Source organism: Pinus tabuliformis, chromosome 8 (genome assembly GCF_031772625.1).
Source record: "Pinus tabuliformis cultivar Carrire ecotype Pingquan chromosome 8, CPIR1, whole genome shotgun sequence".
Lineage (NCBI taxonomy): Eukaryota > Viridiplantae > Streptophyta > Pinopsida > Pinales > Pinaceae > Pinus > Pinus tabuliformis.
Window position 1 is genome coordinate 644401308 of NC_142294.1, and position 23423 is coordinate 644424730.

Sequence of the window (23423 nt, forward strand, 5' to 3'; positions counted from 1 at the left end):
TTGTGATCTCTTTCAATCCAATGATCGATTGTGCTTCAGACTTCAGCCTACTAAATTTTTTATTTAGCACTACCTGGATATCTGCAATTCCTGCATTTGGATGATCATTGGAGTGCTTAATATACCAGGTCAACATGAGGTCTTGCAAGGTGCTAACCAATGTCGTGTTCTTCATATTGTCATCTTAAACTCCTTGCGCTTCCCATACAGTGCTTACCACGAACCAGAATTAGTCTAGATCCTCATTTCCAAAACCTATGAACACAGGAAACTTCACTGTGCTCGCCATATTGAATCGCGGTCGTGGTGGAGTGGGTACACGTGAAGATGGAGGTGATGGTGGTGAAGCTGGTGGCGGTGTGGGTGGAGTTGGTATTCGTGGAATTCTTTGCATTATTAGATGGATCACACTTCGCGGTGAAACCTTCGCGAGCTCTTCCTCATCCCCTCGCAGAGGTGAAATCAATGGGCTAGTTTTTGGTCCCCTATTTCGTTCATTCCTATAAGCTTTTCTACTTTGCGTAGCCCTAAACATCAAGGTAACTGCATAACCCTCTTTTCACACAATAGCATTTTAATCCAAGTATTCAAAGACTTTACATACTTACCTCATGGTCCTTTGAGAAAGCATCACTCTACCTCGCTGTAGCTAACTGAGGTGTCAATTGTGAACTCAGTAACTAATCCTCCTATAATACAATCAAGCTAATGATCAATGGCGTGCGTGATCTTATCCTCTGATGCTTCCAACCTTCACACTAACTCTAGGGTCCACACAATAGGACCGTCAAGTTTCCACCTTCCTTGGCTATCTGCTAGCTTCGCGATCCACTCATATAGCTCAGTAGGGAAGGATGCAAAGAATATTTTGTGGATCTCCGTGTACAGGTAGCAGTCTAACCACTCTTCTTTTGATAGTCACGAGTTCTTGTTCTCCTGCGTCACAGACTCGTGAATTCTTCTCTCCAGCCAGCCTTCAATTTCTTTCTTAGTTGGATTCCAATGATATGACATTAGACATCTCTATGTAGATTTCAGTCCCGACAACTGAACCATTTGTTGGCTTATGGGGGCCTGACCCAGGTTTGGAGTTATTTAGACAAATAAATCCCTACACTACTAGCCCTTTTGGTATCAGCCCACAGAGTGCAAACTGAAGTCTCACCCAAAGCAGTATTGGGGGATGTTGGAACCAAGTTTCTTCACCCTTGAGATGTTTGTGATGTCAGTTTAGTCCAACTATGTCTTCCTTCATGCATGTCATTTTGTGCACAGTTCTAACCTTCAATACCTTCACGATCTGTTATAATCATAGTTCATACAACCCTAACCAAGGGCTGAGATGCTTTTAAGCTGCTATGGCAGAAACCTACGCTATTTCCCCAAACTACACCCCGTATCTTACTTATTGTCTTGACAGATCTTAGTTAACTTCACGTAAATAGATATTATATCTTTCATTCACTTGATCAATACAATTATACACATTCATGCATCATATAAGTATTAGAAGTGAATTTCATACCCAAGATAACAGATGCATAAAACAGGAAATAAATACATAGAAATGATAGGAAACTTCTCTTTATTAATACTTGCAACTGTTACAGACTCGACTCGCCCTGGACACTCGGCTACAGGGGTCCGCGATTCTAGCTGCAAATAGTAGGCCCCTTTCCAATCAGCTGCAAATCCTTCTCCTACTCTACGACCCAAAACTAGACTTTAATCCACAAATCTATCTCACGTACATCATCCTTGCTTAGATTGATTGATTTATTGATTTCTTAACTACTTAGAGCCTCGCTCTATTTATACAATCGCATGGTCTGCAGACCATGGGTTGATATCTACAGCTGAAAATACATTAAAAAAATTAAGGGTGAACAACCCTATGACACTTTTACAAACTACGCGCTCCACGCCCACAAAATCCAGAGTTTTAGATCGGAATTACATTCTTTGACCAAAATCAGGGCTCTAAGCCCCAAGACTTCCCTTGGGGGATCCCGTGCCGATTAGGTTGTGAAAATGCATTTCCCTCATAATCACATAGCTCAAATCACCTTTCTGTAAGACACACTTGACAATTTAGGGCCCATGCCACATGGGTTTGAACTTACCTTCCCCCAATTTATTGTTGGCTTGATTGTAAAGAAGGACCAAGTTGCCTTCAGTGAAAGTGCAAGGAGAAACAGTTTGATCAAAATGAGCTTTGACCTATTTCTTTTGAGCTTTAATGACCATCAGAGTGATGCGACGAGTCTCTCAAGATACAATATCTACTCCTCTTTAGGCGAGGTATTTGGAAGATGTTTGATAGCTAGATTAAGTGAAAGAATTTCACATTTGATTGGACGAGTTACCTCTAAACTGTATACTAGCTGGAACAGAGTGAATCTTGTGGCCATCTTAGTAGAGGTTCTGTAAGCCCAAAGAGCAAAAAATAACATTAAATGCCAATCCTTTCAGTGCTTCCCAACAGTACGCTAAAACATAGTAATCAAAACCTTATTGATTTCTTCAGCTTGGCCATTGGCCTGTGGATAATAAGGAGTTGAGGTATCATGTTGAAGGCCCAACTGAGTAGTTAGCTTTGCTATCATGTGCTGATGAAAATGTGATCCATGGTCAATTGCAATAGCTTGAGGGACACCAAAACGTGCTACAACGTGGTTAAAAAGGAACTGTGTGGTAGTAATACCAACATCATTGTATGTAGGCATCGCCTCGGCCCATTTCGTAAAATAGTCGATGACAACAATGATATAACCATGCCCCCCTATCTGAGTGAGGGTTATATGTCATGAAATCAATGCCCTATTTGGCAAATGGGCCAACGGTAATTATATGGTGGACAAGTGTGGGTGGGACGTGGTGCTTGCGGTTGAAAATATGGCATTCATGGAATTTTTAGATATATAGAATGCAATCTTCGAAGATAAAAAGCTAGAAATAACCAGCATGAAGTATCTTCTAAACAATGGCATATCCATACATATGACCTCCACAAGCACCAAAGTGGAAATCATTGAGGACCCGCTCAGCTTCTTTAAGGGTGAAACATCTGCGAAGGAAAGATTCCACACTGACTCGATACAATGTATCACTAAGGATCGGATAGGGTTGGGATTGACGTTGGATAAGGCGTCTGTCCGATCGAGACAACTCAGATTGGAAATTCTAGGTTTGGAGATAAATAATAATGTCTCCATACCAGGGGTCAAGAGTGCTAATTGGAAATAGAGTTTCGTTGGGTATCCTCTTAGTAAAATTAGTTGGGTTGCTTGCAAATGGATGAGCATAGATTAACTTGGATAAGACGAGATATTTCTTTGATTTGGCAGCAGTAAAATCCAAATAAAACTCCTACTGGATCACGATCCATTTGCAGTATTTTCCCCCAAGTAACTAACGAGTCAGTATATATGTCATGGGGTTGCAATCAAAAATTAAAATGGTTTTCCATAAAAGGATATAATGTTGAAACCTCTGGATGGCATGAGCTGTCGCCAAAGAAAGCTTCTCGACATGGGCATAACGAGACTCAGTCTCAAGAAGATTCTGGCTTAGATAATAAACCACATGCTCGTTGTTGTCATCATTGTCCTGAATTAACACCATAGCAATAGTGGTATGAGTTGGTGCAAAATACAGGAAATAATCGTGGTGGTAGTTGGGGGAATGCAGTAAAGGAGCACTAATAAGGGATTTCTTTAAAGAATCGAAGGATTATTGGGAAACTTCATCCCAAATAAAATGGATCCCCTTCTTAGGTAAGTGAGTATATCCATTGGCAAGTTTGGTGTAATTCGGGACAAAGAGATGGAGAAAATTATCTTTTCCCTGCAAGCTCTACAATTGCAGCAGTGATGAAAGAGGGGGTAAATTGACTATGGCCTTAACTTTCAAGGGATTAATCCTGATACTTTCACGATACAATACAAAACCTAAGAGTCGACCAGACTCGATGAAAAACACACACTTGTGTGTATTGAGGTGAATATTATAATGCCAACATCGTAAAAGGATGGCTCTTAAGTGATCTAGATGGTCACAACGTTTAGCCGAGTGAGCGGGTAAGTCGTCAAGGTATGGCTTAACATTTTGTTGAATGTCATGAAATGCATAGGACATTGCTCGCCGGAAGGTAGTGCCAGCATTATTTAAACCAAAAGGAATATTTTTGTAAGAAAAAGTACCGTAGGGATAGATAAAGGTTATTTTATGGTGATCAGTGGGTGAAATGTTAATTTGGTTATAGCTGGAAAAATTGTCCATGAAGGAAAAAATCTCACTCCCAGGACATTCGTCGATGATATGCTCAATAAAGGGAGTAGCATAGTTTTCCTTAGGATACATGTAATTAATATCACGGTAGTCAACACAAACATGTATTGTGCCTTGCTTTTCGGTAATAGGGACAATATTGGATACCCAATCCATCAATGGAATAGGATAAATGAAACTTGCTTTCAAAAGCCTTTCTACTTTTGTTTTGATCGTAGCAGCCTTTCGAGGGTGTGCAGGGCAAAGTCGTTGTCGAACAGGCTTAGCACTAGGATAAGTCAGAATCTCATGCACCATTATGGCTGGATCGATACCAAGCATTTCCTTGTATGATCAAGCAAAAATGTCTTGGAATTCTTCAAAAATCTGAGTATAAATCTTAATCTCATATGGAGAACAAGAAACCCCAATATGGATGTTCTCGACAATTCCCAATTTAACAGAAATGTCAAGAGGCCTCATAGTAGTGATGTTTCCCATATTACCCTCCAACAAGATTTCATGTACTCGAATAGGTGTCTGAAGTGGAGTTGTAGGAGAATGAGAGACAAATGCTTCAAGACATGGAAGCATCCCATCGAGGCTAGGGAGAAAGGAAGAATGATGATGTAGACCGTTCCATGGAATTTTCTCTAGACATGACCTCCACGATACTCTCATCAGTGGGGAATGTCTTGTTCAAGTGATCTGAATAATCCCAAGAACCAAGCCAAGGGAATGAAATGTAAGTGTCCAGGTTCATACTGAAGACGATATGACTTTCTGAAGCAGCCATCAAAGCAAAAACAATTTCTTGATAATTTATCTCCAATGGACTTAGAGGCATAACATTACCAAATGAGTCAATTTGATCTTTGGTAAGGATACTCCAAGGATCCATAGTATCTGAGACCATATTGAATGAATGAACATTTGGAGGTGGGAGAGTAAAAGTACACAATAAGGAAGTGTCTTTGAAGAGACCCGCGCCCACGCTCTCGCATGGAATATCAGTGTTTCACACGTAAGGAACATTACCGTTGGATGAATCAGAAGAAAAGAAAGAGAGTTGATCAACCATGACATTTTTATTTCATGAGGAAAACGAAGTACATGGAACAAAGAAGACACCACACAAAACATGGTGTGAGTCCAGCTTCACCTTAGAAGAAGGTTGTAGTTGAGTTTTGCGTCTACAACTTCTACTTCTAATTCAACAGTCTTTCCTTATAATGCAATCGACAAGTTCATGAGAATACCATATGGTCGTGAACCTCTGCCATCAAAGGCTTCCAAGTGTTCGGATATTAGTTAGGAGGAGGAGAGCCAATGGCTTGCCAACAAAAAACTGACCTGATGCAGGTTGAGGCACCTTTATTAATAATTGTTCGATGAATCATCTTTCCTTTGATAAGGACCTGTATTAGAAATGCAATCTGATGGGGAAGACGAGGTAGATGATTCTCTAGATTGAAAGTAATTAGACTCGAATCAGAAGGATTGATAACACCTATAGCAGTCAACAGTGACTTCCGCTGTGTTGGACAAGATTGAATAGCCTCCAAGGCAGACATCACCGAAGGTGCCTGAGCTAAATCTTCAACAATGTTGTAATGTTGCTCAGCTCTAGCATTCGGATTGAAAGATGACTTATGAAGAACACCTTTGGGGGGTGGCTAGATGATGGACTCACTATTAGGGAATTTGATATGGAGCAAACTAGAAGAGGACAGAGTAGAAGTAGAAGGAATATCATTGGCTTCTTTCTCCATCGTCTTCTTAGACATAGCTTGATAGTCCTTAGTTCGAGTAGCGATCAAGATAGGTGATGAACCTTGCATCATGAACACTTGGGAACCTGAGGAAGAAGAAGACTGAGGTTGGTCTACCAATTGGGTCTACTGTGATGGAAAGGGTTCTTTTAAGATAGTCGATTTTGTTGGGTGTGGAGCATGATTATTTAGAGGTATTTGTTTCAGCTGGATAATAGAAAGGAAGGACTCAATGTTCAGGGTAAACGTAGCCCAAACTAGGTGAACCACGTATATCTATGTCTATCTGGTTTTATGCATTTTCTGTGTTTATATTTCTACTATATTCTATGTGTTCCATTCCTCTATAATATATAATTCTCTAACAACTGGTATCAGAGCCATGTTCCATTTGGCTGATAAACTCGAAGGAAAGAAGGGTTCCTCATTCGAGTGGGAGCAATGGCAGAAGATGGTAAGGTTAGGGTCGAGAAATTTAATGGCCAAAACTTCTCACTATGGAAGATGCAGATGGAAGATTATCTGTATCACAAAGATCTGTACCTACCATTGGGTGAAAAAAAAAGATGTCGACGGGTATGATAGATGAAGAATGGAACCTTCTCGATAGGAAGGCACTCGGAACGGTACGGTTGTGCCTCGCAGCATCGTTTGCCTTCAACATTTCGAAGGAAACAACAACAGAGGGTTTGATTAAGGCATTGGTGAAACTATATGAAAAACCCTGGGCCTCAAACAAGGTATTTCTTATGAAACGGTTATTTAATATGAAGATGTCGGAAGGTGGATCTGTTGTAGACCATTTAAATGATTTTAATACGGTTACAAGTTAGTTAAGTTCTGTAGGGGTTGTTGGGCCGTTAATATGTCATTATTATTATCACTTTTGAACACTTATTCCACCCATTTCTATTATTCTTCATCATGTCATTTATTATATAAATCTATTTTATGATGATTTATGCTTCTATAAATGAATATTATTTATTCTCGTTTATTTCTAATAAATTGATGATTATGCATGATTTTATCAACGATAGTTTTAATAAATCAGTTGTAACATTATTTACCATTTTTAGCCTCCAAGATAATTTCGAGATTGAAGACTTGATCATTAAAAGTGACAACTCAGAAATTCGCTGGAATAAGAAGTGACAATTTTGCGGTTGAGATTCTGAGCAAATGAAGATGAATCTGGAAAATCCACAACATGGGTTTTGTCCAGAACGGACCCAATTAACTTTATCAAAGAACGGTTTGCCCAAATTCGGCTTGTACGGAGAGAAACACAGGGTTCTTTGAGCACGATTTTCTCAGATTTGTTGTTGCGGCCGTCCTCCAAATCTCAGCTGCAAAGCCAAATTCGTCTTGCTCTTGTTGAAAGCTGGATGGAAATATATCTTCTTGTTGATAAATTGGTTGGAAACAATCTAATTTTGTAATAGAAATTATGATGTACTTATCTTTATTGTGACTTCTCTCTGATCTCTCTCTATTTAAATTAAAACAGAGATCAGAGATGGAGATGATTTTTGGGGATGAAAAATGATGGAAAAATGATGAAGAATGATGGTGGATTATTCATGATAGGATAGGGATTGTTGCATGCTGTAATTCTCAAGCATTTGTTGTTGTAATGATTCCACAATTTGCTGATTAATACATGATTTGGGAGTTGTTGATCATTCTTTTCCTTCTGAAGTAACCCAGCAGCATCCGCTGGCGGCTAAGGACCCAGCCTCTGGTGGAGTACGCTACTGCTGTGTATCATATCTTTACAATTGCTTTTGTGTGATGGTTTGATTTCCTTTCCATTTCTTTAAATTGTTTTGTTCAGTAATATTTTGTTTATAAACATTTCGTTGAAATCATAATTGGATTGCGTCAGTGATAGAATTATTAATTATAACTTGAAATGCCCTACTGATAATTCTGATCTAATGCTGCGCTATCTAATTAAGACTATGGTTCATTTAATTGCTTCTCATTTGTAATTGCAATGGCTATTCAATTAAGTTACTATTCAATTATAACTACGATTGATGTTGCTTCAATAACTGCGATTAATGTTCATACTGATAGGTTGTTGATTCAATTACATTTATAGTTGTTGTGTCTTTCTAATTACTTAGTTTTGCTGTTCGGTTCCATTTAAGATTGCTGTTTAATTCTAGTATTTTAGCATTGCTATTCCTTTCCATTAATAAATCATTTTTGTTAGATGAAGCTTTGCTGTTCATTTCTGTTGATTCATTGCAAGGGCGCTTTTAAAGAGTTTTTCTAGTTTACTTTCCATGGCAGCTTTAGTTTAATTTCTATTTCCTTTTAATTGCTTTAAAGCAAGACTGTCAACTGTAGAGAACATTGATTATTGCTTCCTCATTCCCAGATTGATTGTCTTGTTCTGTTTTGATTTCAATTGCATCAATCTCTAGAGGAATGAGTTATTGCTACTGTATCCTCAATTGATGTTTGCTAAGTGAATAGTTGGATTTCATAGCATTTGAGTTTATGTCATTGTTAGATTTCTTTTTCAAGCATTCATTTACTTTTGGATTTTAAGCACTATACTACAAAACATTACTCTTGAGTAAATAGCCGCCTCAGACTGAGTACACTCTTGAAATAAAAAGTCATCCCTGGGTTGATAATTAATGTGAAGGTAATTAGGAGTTCAAAAGACACCTTTTTATCGCTCCACATTTTGGCGCCGTTGCTGGGGAGAGTGTAGCCATTTCTAAATAGTAGTGTGAATCTGATGAGTGCCTGTTAGGGAAGAGTTGGATCTTAAAAACAGAAGGTAAGAACCTGCGTACAGAGCATGTAAAAGCCCTGCTCCACTGTCCGCTTTCCTAACAGATTTGCTATTGCTTTCTTGTATAGAAATAGATGTTTGAATTTTTGTGTGAATGATTAGGAAAAAAAAAGAAATTTTGAAAAATAAATCACATACTTTCACTCAAGTGGTGATGTAAGCACCACCCATTTCACTAACTAATTGACAGGAATATTGGAAGAAGGATCTTTGAAGGAACACATGAAGGACATCTTCTGTTATGGTAAGAAACTGCCCAACATTTTTTTGAATTTCCTGCTCAACTAATTCCACACCTTCACCGCAATAAACTAGTACAACATGCTTACAGTGTTGAACTGCCAAATTTACCCACCCTTCCCACCCATTCTATCTCACATGTGCAATTAGAGAAAACTTACAATGAGATTCAGAGTGTTTCAAATTCAAAAATTGTAGAAGCTATGGAAGAAAATGAGGTTCCTTGTAGGTTGCACCAACAAATCATTTTAAAAGCTCAAGAACTTCATGGTATGATGGGAAATCAAGAAAGTAACGGATATATTGAAGATTGGTTTCACTCCATCACATGTTTGCATCATCACTCCATACTTCAACAATTTTTGAAACCATCTTTTCAAGGGAAGTTGGCTTCTCATACCCTAATTTTTATCAACATTTGGGTATGTGCATACATGAGGCCTTATTTCTAACATGGTTCCACTGGAAATACTCTTATACATAAACATACTCAATTCTCAAAGAAGAGTAGGATAGTGGAGAAAATAAAATAAATAAAGAAATAAAACAAACACTTTTTATTATTATTTTTGTAAAACTAGTTATTTCTTTTGTTGCAACATGCTATTGAAATCAACATCGATGATAAATGTTTCAATTCATTTGTGTATGTAGATGATTTATAATAGAAATAACAATTCTACAAGCACTTATATTCATCTTTATCATCAATATGAGAAAATGGTTGAATATCACTTTTTTGGCTTGCGGGCTTGATGAGATTTATGGAAAAACAGTCGGGAAAGTCATGTTTTGAGGGACCAAAAGTGAATATTTTTAAATCCTGTTTCTACCCTAGGTAGCCCTTGATGTCTACTTTCTAACCCAATTTTAACCACTCAATTTGGATTTGAAACGAAAAAGTTAGAGCCAAAACATTGACCGGATGTCTAGCGGGCAGCTCAGGAACAGAGTTGGGATAGTCAGTTTTTGGAGGCCTAAATGAATGAATTTTTAAAACATATTTCTATGGTAGATTCCCCTACGAGTCTAGTTTACAATGCGATTTGAATCACTCATTTTTGATATCGTATGGGGAAGATATGATCAAAATACTGACTGTCTATCGTAAATCAGCACTCTTAAAACTATGTCTTTCTGGCTGTTCCTTACAATATTTGACCTATCAATTCTTCTTTTCTTCAAAACCTGTTTCTATTGGAGATAAATAAATGAATATACTTTCATTTCCAAATTGAATCATTTGAATCCAACATCAAACGAAGAATCTATGCTTGAAATATCAATCGTTGGTCTAGATTGGGTAATCGAAAATGACTCTATTATGCAGGTTGTTCTAGACAAATTTGACATATCATAGCATTGAATTTTTAAAACCTGTTGCTACTAGAGATAACCCTTTGAATTAGCTCTCATTTTTCTTTGGAATCACTCAATTTTGACGAAAAACAAAGAAGTTGTGATTAAAACACTACAGGTTAGCATGATTGGCCACTGCTCTCCCGCAAGTGACAGATAAATTTTACTTTGTTATTTTCTCAATGGATTTGTTATAAAGAGTAACTACTTGTTGTTTTTTGCATAATTCTTGGATTAGGGGAGCCCGATCACCTCTCTTTCTCCATGATTTAATGTTTTATTGCAGGTAGGCACTCGTTTTTTGCAGGTCCTGGGAAAATAAAGAAGGTCAATTTATGGACGAGTGATTTTTGAAACAAATTTTAATAAAACAAAGGAATTTCATCCAACTCATCACCCAATGGATTCATAATAGAAGAAATGAAGAATTGATTCCGATTTGAAGATTCATGTCATGTCTTTGCTGCCAAAACATTTTTCGAATAAATCATTTTTTTTGACATCACATCATAGCTGTTGTAACTTAATCTATTTTTTTACATACTATTTTTTGTTGTTTCTTTTCTAATTTTTCTTATATTTTGTATTTCAGGTGTTGCTTCACTCAAAGTATAACTCTCAGCATCAATGCTGTGAACAGCTAATCTGTTTTTTTTGCATGTTTTCATTTTATGATTGTCCATTTTGCTGTTCTTTTTTTCACGTTTTGCTGTTCCTTTTCGAAATGGGGCAGCACTTCTGCACTTTCACGTTTTGCTGTTTCTTTTCGAAATGGAACAACACTTCTGCACTTTCACGTTTTGCTGTTCATTTTCGAAATGGAACAACAGTTCTGCACTTTCACGTTTTGCTGTTCCTTTTTGAATGGAACAACACTTCTGCACTTTCACGTTTTGCTGTTCCTTTTCAAAATGGAACAACACTTCTGCACTTTCACGTTTTGTTGTTCCTTTTCGAATGGAACAACACTTCTACACTTTCACGTTTTGCTGTTCCTTTTCGAAATGGAACAACGCTTCTGCACTTTCACGTTTTGCTGTTCCTTTTCGAATGGAACAACACTTCTGCACTTTCATTTTTTGTTGTTCCTTTTCGAAATGGAACAACACTTCTGCACTTTCATGTTTTGCTGTTCCTTTTCGAATGGAACAACACTTCTGCACTTTCACGTTTTGCTGTTCCTTTTCGAATGGAACAACACTCCTGCACTTTCACGTTTTGTTGTTCCTTTTCGAAATGGAACAACACTTCTGCACTTTCACGTTTTGTTGTTCCTTTTCGAATGGAACAACACTTCTGTACTTTCAGGTTTTACTGTTCCTTTTCGAAAGGGACAGCACTTCGACACTTTTCATTTTCGATGTTCCTTTTCCAAAGGAATGACACTTTTGATTTTTGTTGTTCCTTTTCATTTTCTAAAGGAACGACACTTTTAGTTTTTGCTGTTCCTTTTTCCAAAGGAACGACATTTGCATTTTCACACTTTTTTGTGTGTATTTTTGTTTTTTTTTGTCTGCATTTCCTTTGTTGTTCCCTACAAGGAACACCACTTTTTGACTGTTTTTGTTGCTCATTCAAAAGAGCAACACTTTGGGATTATTTTTGAGAGCAAGCCTTCCTTCCTCTTGTGGGATTATTCCCAATTCATCTCAACCACATTTTAATTGATTCCATTTTATGGCATGAAGTACACTACTTTTATGAGGACAAGAATTATGGATTCTTTTGAAGCGAGTTAATATCATTCACGTTATGATCTTTAACAGAACAACTCCTTGATGATAGATTTTTTTATCAAAAGGGACACAATTATTTATATATTACTTTACTGCATTGTTTTCTGCTATACATGATATTGATTGATCATCTTAATACCATGCTGGTTCCATCCTCCCTGGTTATAATCTTCTCTGTCTGTAATAAATGAGATTATGGGTATATTTTTTTCTATTGACATCTTCAACTTCTTCCACCATCCCTGCTATTAAGGAGTACTGAGCCTCCCTATTTTTGTCATAAAAATATGTAATAACAACAAAATTTTGTTCGCAGATGGAGGATAGGGGGGTCTCATTACGAGCCAGCCTACCATGTTCATAAGGTTGTAAGAAAGTGACATTCCCATTATGGCCACCACACCAGGGTTATGATCCATTGGATAGCGAAATTATCCTTGGAACAGGAGGTCTCATCACGAGCCGACCTGATCACTTTTGTTACATCCCAGTGAATGGTAGTGTGATTATCTGGTTACCACGCCAGCACACTGATCTCTTCTGTAGAACAACACTGTAACTCTCCATTTATAAATTGAGGATCCTGGCTCATATGGGTTAAAAAGCAACCCTGCCGAGGCTATGGTCGCCTGCTAGCAGCAGCGGCTCTGCTTATGGTATTGAAGTTATATCTTATCGTCAATTATTATTATAATACCCTTTTCTTATTTTTCTTTTTATCGGAGAAGTTATTTCCTTAACTTTTTCCCTGTTTTGAACCTTTATGCATGAGAAATTGTTTTAGGATCAATCGCATCATTTTCAGCTAGCTTACTATCAGTAAAGCATCTTTTTGGCATATTGTTGTTCTTTTTCTCTTTTTCATAACTTATCATCAATCATAAGCGTCCTATCTCTTATTCATAACTATCTTTACATACTCTACTCTCATTATAACCATAACTCTCGCTGTCCTATCATTGATAAGTGTACTCTGCTTCATTTACTGATATATTGTTCATTCATGTGCCTTGCCGTCAACATAACCCCTCTCATACGCTTTATGGTCATGGAATTCATTTTCCAATTAGAGGGGGGGGAATGTATGCATTATGGGATTGCATGTGATATGATTACTACACTCTGCCATAACTTGTTGATTTGACAAAAGTTTTTTTGACTGAAAGTTTTGCATGCCTCTTATCTATTTCTATTCAAAACTAACACTATGGATTCAAGAACATTGTATGCAAAATAGTGCTTTGTTTACATGAGAACAACAAGTATGGGCAAAATTCTATTCGCAGCATGACCACACTATTGCAACTAACAGAAGAGGCTCGAGCAACTCGCGAACGTGAACAATTGTTCAGACATGATGTGCTTACCTGGATTCCACCTTTTCTGCCTACATCAGCTTCAACAAATGCCAATACCTATATGTCATTCCACATTTTTCTTTTTGGAGGTAAAACTTGAGGTAAAATAGCATAATTTTCTGATTTATTACGAATTTAGGAGAATTTAGTGAAATCCATTTTTAGCATTATTTATCATCCTTCATTCCACATCTTTACCACTTCCCCTTTTTCAGCGGCATATTATCTTTCAGTTTGGGGGAGTGTTGCTTTCATTCATTTCTTTCTTATGACCATGTCATTCATATTCTTTATCATCCATTCTTATTCTTATTCATTCTCAACACCTCTCTTATTCCATGTTGTTTTACACCAAGCATAGACTTCAACAAATAGTAGCAACCACCTCTATTTGTTTTCTAGCCTCGCATGAGGGCATGTTAATTTTTCAAAGAGAGGGAGGAATTGCTACGCATGATGGATGTTTGAATTGCTACGCATGATGGATGTTTTCTATTTTCTTTCTCATTTAAAGCATACAATTTCAGTGTAGAAATTGATTTCCATAATATTTTTAAAGCTATGAACTCAATTCTTGTGATTTTTGGAAAACACAGACATATCATTAATACAAACCCAGACAATTTCAAGAAATATTGGTTCATAAAATTTCGGAAATCATGCACTCTCACCTACAGCCATTTTGTTTATATCTCATGATCCGTGCATCAAAACGATCTGATTTTTGGATCATAGAGGCATTCATATATTCTAAATTTACTTGCAACATTTCAACAAAAGTTGTTTTGTAGTTTTTGGGAAAATGGTTAATGAAGGTTGATATCACTTATATCATATTTTGCTGCAACTTCATATGCACATAACTTGAACGTCAATGAAAAATTGTTATGCCTTCATCAAGAGTGCTAAAAGTGAATATTCATTAATTAAGGAAGAATTCATTTGTTCTATCCATTTCATGAGCTGAGATGAACATATTTTTTATTGCTTGGTTAACACATGGGTTTTTGTCTTTGGGTTGCATGAGGACATGCAATATATTCAGTTTTCGTTGCATGAGGACATGAAACATATTGAGTGTGGGGGTATGTTGGGCCGTTAATATGCCATTATTATTATCACTTTTGAACACTTATTCACCCATTTCTATTATTCTTCATCATGTCATTTATTATATAAATCCATTTTATGATGATTTATGCTTCTATAAATGAATATTATTTATTCTCCTTTATTTCTAATAAATTGATGATTATGCATGATTTTATCAATGATAGTTTTAATAAATCAGTTGTAACATTATTTACCATTTTTAGCCTCCAAGATAATTTCCAGATTGAAGACTTGATCATTAAAAGTGCCAACTCAGAAATTCGCTGGAATAAGAAGTGACAATTTTGCGGTTGAGATTCTAAGCAAATGAAGATGAATCTGAAAAATACGAAACATGGGTTTTGTCCAAAACGGACCCAATTAACTTTAACGAAGAACGGTTTGCCCAAATTCGGCTTGTACTGAGGGAAACACAGGGTTCTTTGAGCATGATTTTCTTAGATTTGTTGTTGCGGCCGTCCTCCAAATCTCAGCTGCAAAGCCAAATTCGTCTTGCTCTTGTTGAAATCTGGATGGAAATATATCTTCTTGTTGATCAATTGGTTGGAAACAAGCTAATTTTGTAATAGAAATTATGATGTACTTATCTTTATTGTGACTTCTCTCTGATCTCTCTCTATTTAAATGAAAACAGAGATCAGAGATGGAGATGATTTTTGGGGATGAAAAATGATGGAAAAATGATGAAGAATGATGATGGATTATTCATGATAGGATAGGGATTGTTGTATGCTGTAATTCTCAAGCATTTGTTGTTGTAATGATTCCACAATTTGCTGATTAAAACATGATTTGGGAGTTGTTGTTCATTCTTTTCCTTCTGAAGTAACCCAGCACCATCCGCTGGCGGCTAAGGGCCCAGCCTCTGGTGGAGTACGCTGCTACTATGTATCATATCTTTACAATTGCTTCTGTGTGATGGTTTGATTTCCTTTCCATTTCTTTAAATTGTTTTGTTCAGTAATCTTTTGTTTATGAACATTTCGTCGAAATCATAATTGGATTGCGTCAGTGATAGAATTATTAATTATAACTTGAAATGCCCTACTGATAATTCTGATCTAATGCTGCGCTATCTAATTAAGACTATGGTTCATTTAATTTCTTCTCATTTATAATTGCAATGGCTATTCAATTAAGTTACTATTCAATTATAACTACGATTGCTGTTGCTTCAATAACTGCGATTAATGTTCATATTGATAGGTTGCTGATTCAATTACATTTATAGTTGTTGTGTCTTTCTAATTACTTAGTTTTGCTGTTTGGTTCCATTTAAGATTGTTGTTTAATTCTAGTATTTTAGCATTGCTATTCCTTTCCATTAATAAATCATTTTTGTTAGATGAAGCTTTGCTGTTCATTTCTGTTGATTCATTGCAAGAGTGCTTTTAAAGAGTTTTCCTAGTTTACTTTCAATGGCAGCTTTAGTTTAATTTCTATTTCATTTTAATTGCTTTAAAGCAGGACTGTCAACTGTAGAGAACATTGGTTATTGCTTCCTCATTCCCAGATTGATTGTCTTATTCTGTTTTGATTTCAATTGCATCAATCTCTAGAGGAATGAGTTATTGCTACTGTATCCTCAATTGATGTTTGCTGAGTGAATAGTTGGATTTCATAGCATTTGAGTTTATGTCATTGTTAGATTTCTTTTTCAAGCATTCATTTACTTTTGGATTTTAAGCACTATACTACAAAACATTACTCTTGAGTAAATAGCCGCCTCAGACTGAGTACACTCTTGAAATAAAAAGTCGTCCCTGGGTTGATAATTAATGTGAAGGTAATTAGGAGTTCAAAAGACACCTTTTTATCGCTCCACAGGGGTAAAATTTGATGATGAAGTTAGAGCTCTGTTATTCTTGTGCTCATTGCTAGAAAGTTGGAATGGTTTAGTAATGACCATTAGTAACTCTATTTCTGGATCTAGTACTTTTCAAGTTTGATGATGTTGTCAGTGCTATCCTTAGTGAGGAAATGCAATGGAAAATATTTGGTGAGACATCGGGTAATTCTTTAAGAGCAGAGTCTAAGGAAAGAAAAATTGAAAGAGGAAAGATCTCAGGATATCGCAGTAAATAAAAAATAAGTAGATCCAAGTCTAGATCGGGGGATAGTGTGCTAGAAATGTGGAAAGAAAGGACACCTAAAGAAATATTGTAGATCTCGGAAGGGAAAAGAAGGAGATGCACAACAAGAAAACAATCATGAAGCAAATGTGACATGTGAGGTGTTACAAGATGCTTTGATTCTTTCTTTCGAAAATATTATTGATTCCTGGGTGGTAGATTCAGGGGCCTCATTCCATGCCACACATGATAAGAAATATTTTCATGACTATTTTCAAGGAGATTTTGGACAAGTCCATTTGGGTGATGATAAACCTTGTAAAATTGTTGGAATGGGTAAGGTTCTTGTAAAACAGCAGAATGGAAACCAATGGCTACTAAAGGAGGTAAGGAATGTTCCAGATTTGAAGAAAAATATGATTTCAATAGGGTCGTTAGGTGGTGAAGGTTGTTTGAAAACTTTCACAGATAAATCTTGGAAGGTCACCAAAGGAGCCCTGGTAATAGCAAAAGGTGAAAAAGGTTGGTAAATTGTATTTATGCAATGGTATTTCTTACTATGTTAATTCTTTAACTTCCAAAGGAGTGAATGTAGCATTATGGCATCATAGGCTTGGACACATGAGTGAAAAGGGGATGAAGGTTCTTCACTCAAGGAATTTGTTGCCGGCTTTGAAGAATGTTGATTTGTACTTTTGTGAGAATTGAATTTATGGAAAACAGAAGAGAGTAAGATTTCTCAGAGTTGGGAAAGAAAAGAAGAGTGAAAAATTAGAGCTTGTGCATATAGATGTATGGGGACCTACTCAGGTATCATCTCTCGGTGGCTCTCTTTATTATGTTACTTTTATTGATGATGCAACTAGAAAAACTTGGATTTATTGTATTAAGAATAAATCTGATGTATTTGATACTTTCAAGAAATGGAAAGCTTTGGTTGAGATTGAGACATGAAAGAAATTGAAGAGAATTAGATCAGACAATGGAGGTGAATATTGCAGCAAAGAGTTTGATAAGTATTGTTCAGAGCATGGAATTCGTAGAGAGAAGACAGTTCCAAGAACACCACAAGAAAATGGTGTGTCAGAAAGGATGAACAAAACAATCATGGAGCATGCAAGGTGGATGAGATTGCATGCAGGATTGCCTTTACAATTTTGGTCAGATGTTGTAGATACTGTTGTCTATCTAATAAATAGAGGGCCTTCAAGTTCCTTGGATGGTGGTGTTCCAGAGGAAGCATGGACAGGTAAAAAGGTAAACTACTCATTTTTAAAGCCTTTTGGCTGTGAGGCCTTTGTTCATATTAATAAAGAAAATAGAACAAAGATTGAGGCAAAATAAAAGAAATGTACCTTTATTGGATATGGTGTTAATGATTTTGGTTATCGCTTATACGATTATGAAAATCAAAAAATCATTAGGAGCAGAGATGTAATATTCAATGAAAAGGTATTGTATAAGAATCAATTACAGGAAAAGAAATAGGGAAAAGGAAACAAGGAATACATAGTCCTTGATGAGATCACTGAAAAACTAAAGGTGCCTGAAAATAATAATAATCAACAAACACAACAACAGCAACCACCACAACAACAACAGGCACCGCAAACACCTGAAAGTGGTGTTAGAAGATCTACCAAGATAAGTATAGCCCATGAATGATACTCTCCTTCATTATATTATTTATTGTTGACTGATTCTGGTGAGCCCAAATGTTATGAAAAAGCAATGTACATTGAAAGAAGGAAGAAGTGGGAGGTATCCATGGAAGAAGAGATGGACTCCTTAATGCATAACCAAACTTGCGACTTAGTCAGGTTGCCTGCAGGAAAAACTACATTCAAGAATACATGGGTTTACAGGCTGAAGGAAGAAGCTGGAGGAAAACAAAGGTACAAAGCTAGACATGTGGTGAAGGGGTTTGCACAAAAGAAAGGTATTGATTTTTATGAAATATTTTCTCCTGTTGTTAAAATGACTTCAATCAGAACTATTTTAAGTCTAGTAGCAGTTGAAGATTTGCATCTTGAGTAGTTAGATGTAAAGACAACCTTTCTCCATGGGGATTTGGAGGAAGAGATATATATGCAACAACCACAAGGATATGAGGTAAAAGGGAAGGAGAAACTAGTGTGTAGGTTGAAGAAGAGCTTGTATGGCTTAAAACAGGCTCCAAGGTAGTGGTATCTAAAATTTGACAAGTTTATATCTGAACAAGGTTATACTAGATGTCACTCTGATCATTTTGTTTATCTAAAAAGGCAAAATGATGGAAGCTATATTATAATGTTATTGTATGTAGATGACATTCTTGTTGCAGGGTCTAACATGCAGGAAATAAATGTGCTCAAAAGAAAACTGGCAAATTCATTTGCAATGAAGGATTTGGGAGCTGCAAAACAAATCCTTGGTATAAGAATAACTAGAGATAGGAAAAATCGCAAATTAACATTGTCTCAGAATAAGTACGTACAAAAGGTGTTGAAAATATTTAATATGCATAATGAAAAACCAATTAGTACACCTTTTGCTAGCCATTTCAAACTTAGTAAGGAAATGTCCCCAAAGACCCAAGAAGACATGAATTATATGTCTAAAGTTCCATATACATCAGTAGTTGGAAGCTTAATGTATGCAATGATCTGCACAAGGCCTGATATTGCACATGCAGTGGGAGTTGTAAGCAGATACATGAACAATTCAGGAAAGGAACATTGGATGGTAGTGAAATGGGTTCTCAAATATTTGAAAGGTACCACAAATCAAGAATTATGCTTTGGTGGTTCAAACATTTCTCTACAGGGATATGTTGATGCGGATATGGAAAGTGACAAAGATAATGGGAGGAGAACTACAGGATATGTATTTAATGTAGGTGGAACAGCTGTCAGTTGGGTTTCAAAAATCCAAAGTTTTGTTGCAGTTTCAACAACAGAAGCAGAGTATGTTGGTGCTACAAAGGCTAGTAAGGAAATGATTTGGTTACAAAGGTTTATGGGTGAATTGGGTAAGGAGCATGATATGGGCATGCTATATAGTGACAGTCAAAGTGCCATTCATCTTGCAAAGAACTCAACATTTCATTCCAGGACTAAACACATATAGCTCAAGTACCAATTCATATGATCAGTGTTGGAAGATGGAGAGTTGAAGCTGGAAAAGATACACACTAGCCAAAATCCTGCAGATATGCTAAAAAAAGTTGTAACTAGGGAGAAACTGAGAATATGCTCAGTTTCAATTGGTCTTCAATGATGACGATGAAGATGAGAAACAGCTAGGACCAAAGAGGAGTCATTTTCCAGCAAATGACACAGCGGTGGAGTTTCTACAATCTTTCTCCAAGTGGGAGATTGTGGGGTGTGGAGCATGATTATTTAGAGGTCTTTGTTTCAACCGAATGTATACCCCAGGAAGTTTGTACACCCCTCCACATGGGGGGGGGGGTTGTGCAGGGGGGACGAAACATGGGAAAATACATTAAAATTGTTATTTGACGGATCTCAAATCTTGTGAAGTGGCATTTATATTGTTGGGTGTGGAGCATGATTATTTAGACGTCTTTGTTTCAACCGAATGTATACCTCAGGAATTTTGTACACCCCTCAATGTGGGGGGATGTGGGGGTTTGGGAGGGACCATCCCCCCTAGCTGGGGGGTCCGGGGGCCATCGGTCTGCTGATGGGGGTTTTGGGGGAAGCGCCCCTGAAGCTAAAAACAGATGTAAAATTCCCTTATAAAAGTATAGTAATTTCTAGTCAATCTGGGCCATTTATTAGGCGATGATTTGATGGTAGAACTTATGTTTAGTTTAGGGTTTTTTTTCCCTAGAAGGAAACCCTTCTCTTTGTATGAGGGCATTGTATTGAGGCTGTGTAGTAGGTGTGTATTCTCAAAGCGAGAAATAGAGAGGTGAGACTGTGAGAGAAAACAAAGGATATTATAGTAGATCTTCTGTAGGTTGTGTCTCTTCATTTTTGTTGGATAATAGAAAGGAAAGACTGGCTGTTTGGGGTGGACGTAGCTCAAACTTGGTGAATCACATATATCTGTGTCTCTCTGGTTTTATGTGTTTTATGTGCTTATATTCCTGCTATATTCTATGTGTTCCATTGCTCTATAATATATAATTTTTCTAACATATTTCCCTTTTAGCAAGTGACTAACTTCAAATTGTCGAGGACAATCTTTAGTGTAATGATCATCCTCACAGATGAGGTAAGGATACTTCAACTTCCTTCGAGAAGAATCATTGGTATAAGATTTAGGAGGGTCCTATTTTGGGGTGTCAGCTTTCACCTTACCTTTTCCCTTCTTTTTACCCGTAGAGGCTTTTTCTAGCTGTGGTAGATTGGACAACATGACCCTCAGAGGTTCTACCAGGACTAGATGAAGTTTTAGAGGAATTATTGGATCCAATGTTCGAAATATATTTCTTCTTCAAAGAAGCTTTCATGGGAGTCTGAGACATGGATTCAATCACAACGTCAATGGGTGGTGTATCCAAATATTCGATGATGGTCTTGGAGCATCAGGTAACATCGCATACAATGTGACAGATTGTGAATAGACTAGGTCTAAATACTGGGCATGGGTGATAGCTTGCTCTTTAGTAACACACCCACCCATGGCTATGTCCTTATAAATTTTTCCGACGAATGATTTTGTGAACCATTCTCTCAACAAATAATTATAAATCTCAAAATTGATGAGGCGATGCTAACGTCTCCATTCATGGATATGATCAGAGACGTGGGTCGAAGTTTCTTGCTTAAGTGACATAAGAAAATGGGTGCTAGTTTCATAGTGAACCAACAACTCGAAATGAGTGAGGAAAGCCATAACGAAGGAGTTGAAGTCATCATAGGTACCTCAAGGAAATTTGATGTACCATTTAGTGGCAACACCTATCAGAGTTATTTGGAAGAGTAACAGATAGATAAAATCATCGACATACGAATTGGAGGAGCACCAAAGGTGATATGTCATGCTTCGCTTTTGCCTCGAATTTGGGTCAATCGCTTGGAATCTTCATTGGAACTGGAGGCTAGTATGAAAAATGAAGAATGGGATTATTCATGAGCCTCGAAGCATCAGGAAGCTCCGACATAGCCACAAAAAGCAATTGTGTGTTAAAATGCATATAGGGCCTTTGAGGAGACCCAAACTGTGGAGTCCATCCTTGTTGGTAAGGATTTTTCCCCCACAGTGGAGGATTTTGTCGATATGGAATCTGGATTTTCCCCCACAGTGGAGGATTTTGTCGATATGGAATCTGGATTTTCCCCCACTGAGGGTTCCCTTACTTGTAAGGAGGATTTTGTCCTAGGTACATTTGATACTGCCCTGCCATAGGCTGGTGATGGGAATTGTACATGACATACAGGTTATAAGGTTGTTGAACCTGTTGACCCTAGATGTAAGGATTCTGAACCTATTGTTGCAGGGGTTGACCTTCGCCTTGCAAAGGTTGAGCTCGCTGATACGCATATAAGGCTTTTTTTTGCCAAGGCTGACCTTGTTGCTACAAAGGCTGGCATTGCTGCTATAAAGTTTGGCGCTGCAGCTGCAAAGGTTGGCCTTACAAGGACAGAGGTTGGGAGGACTACTGAAAAAAAACTAAGTTTGTGGTTGCAAAGGTTGTTGTGACTGTTCCAAAGTCTACCCTTCCGGTTGTAGCATTTATCCTTGCTGTGGCAATGCTTTCCCTCACTCCTATGAAGGTTTCCCTTGCTGCTGTAGAGGTTTCCCTTGCTACTATGAAGGTTGTCCTTGTTGTTCCAAGGGTATTTGGACAGCTACTAGGGCTATACCCTGAGGGTATTAATATTTCTTGAATTGGATCTGGCCATATCCACCAGGCACAATGGATTTACCGGGCTGAACATAAAGTCTAGCTTGAGGAATGTAAGGAAGATTAACCAAGTTTTGTGAACCATATTGGAAATAAGCTAGTTGGAATAGGACATAATCCATATATGGTTGCTTGTATTGGACATTACCTGACCTAGATGGACTAGTAGGGCTAGGAATAGTGTTGTAAATAGATTGATTCATCCCAATCATGTGAGTTTATAATCCACTCACACGCAGGTGGTGGCACAGTCTGTCCATTCATTGGAGGCAGAGAATAACTTACTAAGACCTAACCCGAGATAGTCAGTTGAACCAGAAGAGTCAGTTGAAACAATGAAATAGGTTGAGACAGAATGGCAGGTTGGATAGGAACTAAAGTGATTGTAGTTTGTACAATCGGTCGAGAGGCCATGTTCTAAACAAATGAACTTGATGTAGGCATATCATTGGAATACCACATGGGATTCTGATACAATGACGAGGCACTAGGAGTGCTCGAAACCAACTGAGTTAAAGAGGTATAACCATGTGGCAACATGGGTTCACTAAGCTCAGGAAAGCTAAGAGACAGGACTCATCCTGTATAAGGAAAGCCTTCTAGGGGAACTCATATCCCTACTAATCATCTATGTGAGGAGTATGAGTAGCGGAAACTTCTAAATGACCTTGAGAGGAGACTGGGATCTCGCGTTCTGACTCCATAGATGGAAACAACTGGCGGATAGGAACTGGAGATGTACGAGGAGATAACTCCAAAGGAATACCAAGCTGATTGTACAAACTGTATGGATGTTGTGGAGATATCACAATAGGATCAAGCAATGGGTTTG

The 23423-nt window shown here is 37.4% G+C and overlaps 1 pseudogene; it reads left to right on the forward strand.

Moving 5' to 3' along the window:
* Window positions 1-257: 257 nt before the first annotated feature.
* The window catches only part of LOC149237179 (chaperonin 60 subunit beta 2, chloroplastic-like), a 58730-nt pseudogene continuing 35564 nt past the window's right edge, over window positions 258-23423 (forward strand).